The sequence below is a fragment of the Tenrec ecaudatus genome, chromosome 7, assembly GCF_050624435.1.
Source record: "Tenrec ecaudatus isolate mTenEca1 chromosome 7, mTenEca1.hap1, whole genome shotgun sequence".
NCBI lineage: Eukaryota > Metazoa > Chordata > Mammalia > Afrosoricida > Tenrecidae > Tenrec > Tenrec ecaudatus.
In genome coordinates, this window is record NC_134536.1 from 107,292,541 (window position 1) to 107,297,865 (window position 5,325).

The window sequence follows — 5,325 nt, forward strand, 5'->3', positions numbered from 1 at the left end:
GACATTCCACCATTTTTTGAACCAAGAAAACCACTCGTGTACTTGAGTTGTTCCCATACCACTGTCCTTTAACGTTGTGTTCAACATCACAACAGTTCCTCTGGCATTTTTCTTGAGCCAGAAACAAAATTTCAAAGCCACACACAGTTTTCTTAAATCGGTCTTTACCAAAGTGAGAGTCAAATGAAACTGCTTTTATAAAAAAAAAAAATCACTGTGAATGGAGAAACTTCCCAGGCAATGTCACTGGGTGCACTAACTGAGTTGCTGGATGCAGCTATGCATATTCTGAAAGCTCCATCCATTGGAGTTTTTTCTGGTTTCTTGTGGGTACCCCTCATATTGTTAGTTCCGTGCCTTTGGTGAATTATTTCTAGTAGTTCTACCTTTCACTGTAAATTGTATTAAAGTCTTTTACTATTAATGTAGAGTTGTCTATTGTGTTCTTTGGTTCTCTGAGATTTTGATTTGTGTATTTTGAGTCATCGTCATTAAGTGTATAGATATTTACATTAACTATATTCTCTTGTCCAACTGACCCGTTAATACTTGTATAATATTCTGTCTTGTCTCATACTAGTTTTTTTCTTTAAAGCCTATATATCAGAAATTAATTTTTCCACTCATGCTCTTTTTTTATATATATCAGCTTGATATTTGATTTTTAGTCTAATTTTGTTTTTTGTTTAAGGTGTACCTCTTGTGGACAGCATATTTTTGAATCCTATTTATTAATATAAGTTTACTGTCTTTTTTGTATGTTTCTTAATTGCATATAATGTTCTGTGCTGACTTTGTAGTCTGTGGGTTTTAATTATAATTTTCTTCATTGTTGTTATTTCTACTAATTCTGATTTTTCTCTTTTGGATTTGGAAGAACAATTTTGCTAAATAATTCAATCTTGTTTTGTGTTTCCTTCTATAGAATTTTATATAGGTCTTTCCATTTTCTTTTTACTATCATGGTTTCTGCTGAGATTTAAAGCTTATTGATACTGTTTATTCTTTATAGGTAACTGTTTTTCCAGAGCTGCTTTTAGGATTCTTCCTTGTCTTCCATTTTGGAAAAATTAGATTATAATATGTCTTGGTGACTTTCTATAAATCTATACTGCCTGAGTTTCATTAAATTTCCTAAATACATATCTTCTGGCCTTTCTTGATGTTAACATCTTTTTAAACAAATTTTAATTCTCTCTCTCTCTCCCTCCCTCCATTCCTCCCTCCCTCCCTCCCTCTCTTACTCTGATTGCTGTGCTTTTTTTGTTCTGGAATTCTGATTAGCCACATTATTCCTTTCGATGGTGTAGCATATAATTCTCCCCCCTCACCCCCCCACAGCAAGGAGTCTTTACTAGGATAGTGGCACATCTGGGACAAATAGGATGGGCCACCATTACAATGGGCAGAAGTCCCAGGGATCTTGAGTCATCTGTTAGGAAGGAGGAGTGAATGCTTGCTGTGCACAAGGGGAGGAGGGATGCCTACATCCTGGCCTCTTCCCAGACGTCTCTCACAGTTGATCATATCAGTTAATCCATCAATAACCAGCTGCACCAGCTTCACCTCTGACTTTCCCAGTCGATCCAAGTTAGAGATGTCAATGGTGCTGCCGGTGACAGCTGTGTCCACTCCTCCAGTACCACACTTTTGGAGTCTTAGGTTCCCCGTGATCTTTGGGAAGGGGTATCTTTGTTTAACAAGGGCAGTTTGATGTGTATTCCAGCCCGAAGTCTGGTGCCCAAGTTAGAGGGACAAGTCACGATGTATCCCAAACGCTCATTCCACATGAACTCCCAGCCACGCTCCTGGATCAGTCGCTCCACTTCTTTGAGGCCTCCGCAGAATCTTTCAAACACACTCTTCCTTTTTTTAATCATTTTATTAGGGGCTCATACAACTCTTTTCACAATCCATACATACATCATTTGTGTCCAGCACATTCGTACATATGTTGCCATCATCATTCTCAAAACACCTGCTTTCTACTTGAGCCCTTTGTATCAGCTCCTCAGTTTTCCATTCCCTCCCCCTTCCCCTCCCCCTGAATCCTTGATAATTTATAACTAATTATTTTTTTATCATATCTTACACCATTTGATGTCTCCCTCACCCAGTTCTCTGCTGTCCATCCTGCAGGGAGGAGGTTATATGTAGACCTTGTCATCTGTTCCCCCTTTCTCCCTCACCTTCCCTCAACCCTCCTGATTTAACCACTCTCACCACTGATCCTGAGGGATTCATCTGTCCTGGATTCCCTGTATTTCCAGTTCCTATCTGTGCCAGTGTACATCCTCTGGTCCACCAGGATATCTAAGGTATCATTGGGATTATGATAGTGGTGGGGAGGAAGCATTTAGGAACTAGAGAAAAATTGTATGTTTCATCGTTGCTACACTGTACCCTGGCTGGCTTATTTCCTCCTCTAGACCCTTCTGTAAGGGGATGTCCAGTTGCCAACAGATGGGCTTTGGGTCCCTAATACACACTCCCCCTCATTCACAATGATATGATTTTTTGTTGTTGTTGTTCTTTGATGCCTGATACCTGATCCCTTTGCCTTTTCATCTTACAGGCTGGTGTGCATTTTCCATGTGGGCTTTGCTGTTTCGCAGTTAGATGACCCCTTGTTTATCTTCCAGCTTATGGGACCCAGATTCTATATATTTTGACAACTGGGCACCATCAGCTTTTTTCACCACATTTGCCTATGCACCCGCTTTGTCTTTAGCATTCACGTCGGGGTAGGCTGGTGTGCTTCTTCCTTGTGGTCTTCATTGTTTCTTAGCTAGATGGCCGCCTGATTGTCTTCAAGCTTTAAGACCCCGATGCTATATCATTTGATAGCCAGGCACCATCAGCTTGGTTCACAACTTTTGCTTATGCATCCAGTTTGTCCTCAGTGATCGAGTCGGGATAAGCTGGTGTGCTTCTTCCATGTGGGTGTTGTTGTTTCTCAGCTAGTAGGCTGCTTGTTTATCTTCTGATCTTTAAGACTTCAGGTGCTGTATCTTTTGGTAGTTGGACACCATCAGCTTTCTTCACCACATTTGCTTGTGCACCCATTGTCATCAGCGATCGTGCCAGGCAAGTGAGCATCTCAGGCTGCTGAACAATGTGTTCTTGTCAAACACACTCTTCATGGTGCCCTCTTCTCCATGGCAACGGCCCGCATATGATCCTCTTCATTGACCCAGATCAAAAAGCTCTTGTGCCAGAGTCCACGAGCATGTGGCCAGTCTCGAGCCACTCCTTCTCCAGTCAGCAAGGGCACATGGGCTTATCCAATAGGAAGTGGTCATCAGTGAGCTGCTGCTCAGCCTCTGACAACTCACTGAACTGGTAGTCATGTCAGGTCAGACCACCCTTCAGGTTACTCTCAGTGCGTTGACCACCACACTTTCCACTTCTCGCTGCTAAGCCCTAATGCAGTCTGGAGGCAGACTAAGTCCTCGGATACTTCAGCCAGTTCTGACTCCCGAGGACAATACGTACCTCTCATCAAAGTAGCCAGAAAGAATCTTGTGGGCATCCAGGTCTGTAGTGTGCTTAATCATCGGGGGTCATATCCATTGTGTGGTTCTTGGATTATAGGGTCAAACCGCTCAGCAAAGATCTCATAGATCTCCTGCCACCAAGCCCCCAGTCTTGATGAGGGGATGGACAGGGTTGTCCACAGCAGTCTGGATACAGTGATCTAGCGTCCAAACAGTGGGGGTGGTCTGGGTGGTCTGGTCGCAGAGCCGAGCACAGACTGCTGGGTCCAGGTGACTGGCCATGCAGTTGTGCTTTTGAAGGTCTGGGATGCTTGGAGGATAAAATCTCCATGGTTCACTGGTGGCTCACGCAGGCTTGGGATAAAGCAGAAACCAGGCTGCTAGGGAACCAGCTCCAGCCAAAGCCATGAACTTGAGCCCTGAGTGGGCAGACAGCAGGAGGGAGAAGGGCCCAGCCATGCCTGGAGGCTCTGAATAAAGGGATCCCAGAGCAGATGCTGGTGCAGGGCCGGGACAGGCAGAGAGGGTGCAACCTGGTGGGGCAAGGGACCAAGGAGATTCAAGGTTGAGGTTGAAATGGGGGCTGGAGTGGAAGTTGTTGCCCGAGTGGGAGCCGGTATCAACCAGACTTTGATCTTTGACTTCTCTTGGACGTCTTTCCCAGTCTCGCTCCTGTTGGCTGTTCCTGTCTACCACATGGTCTTTCTTTTTTAGTTATTTTCTGTTCTGATGGTTAAACACACAGATTAATATTGAGAGATTTGTTTTCAATCGCACTAATTAAGTCTAATTATTAAGTTTTATTCCTTTTCACTTTCATTTTTAATCTTTTTAAAAATTTTCTTTTCTGGTATTGCTTCCAGGTTTTCATGTATTTATTGGGAAGTTTTGTCTATATTTTCCTCAATATTTTCTATAGCTTTCTTGACTTTCTCTCAATTTATTGAAAGTAACTGAAGGTTAGTCTTCTGAATTTCTTATCAAAATTCCAATGCCATTTTTTCCTCAGAAAGATTTGTAAACTCGATTTCAGTACTTGTTCAGAAATTGTCCTTTGTGTAGAAGCTGTTGTCTTGTATTTAATTGTATTTGTATTTAATTGGTGATTTCCTGCTGACGTGTACTCAGGAAATCACACCTTTCGTCACATGAAGAGAAGTGTGTGCTAGTCTCTATTTGCTGGTTTTGCTCATAGTTGAATTCAGGTTTAAGTAGTGTTGATACCTGCCTAATGCTGATCATGATGTTCAGGAGCATATAGTTACTTCACACAGTATGGGTAAGACAAAAGTAACCAGGGAGTATGGGTGTTGTTGGATAGTGTGAATATGATGGCTATATCCCACTGGGAGGGTGAAACAAAGGGAATGTTTTAAAAATAGAAATAAACACTTGAAAATTATAATAAAGAAAAAAGAGTGATGATTGAATAATTACAAGAAAATTTTATTTAATATAAAAAATTAAAAATGAATGAATGAAAGAAACATACACCCACAAACAGGGTTGGGGGAAAATAAAAAAGTGTAGTAAAGACAAAGGTAATAGGATAAAAAGAAAAAAAATATTGGATCACGTACCTATTATGAGTTTATGCCCTCTACCCCACGGATGTCAAAGCTGTGGATTTACGAGTGTGAATGGGTGGACACGCTGGTTTATATCAGAGTTCCTGCCAGTTCACAAGGTATCTGGTGTCAGGGTGTTTGATACAGAAAGAGTGCTTTGGGTTGGAGGGCAGCTGGGGGAAAGGTGGCCTCTTATAGAAAGGATTTCCCCTCTCCTGGGCATGGCAGGTGGCAGCGTGCTCATCTGGCACCATGCATTA

General features: G+C 42.1%; 1 pseudogene; it reads right to left on the reverse strand.

Moving 5' to 3' along the window:
- Nucleotides 1-1,428: 1,428 nt before the first annotated feature.
- Nucleotides 1,429-3,956, reverse strand: LOC142452446 (creatine kinase U-type, mitochondrial pseudogene; annotated as a pseudogene).
- Nucleotides 3,957-5,325: the final 1,369 nt, after the last annotated feature.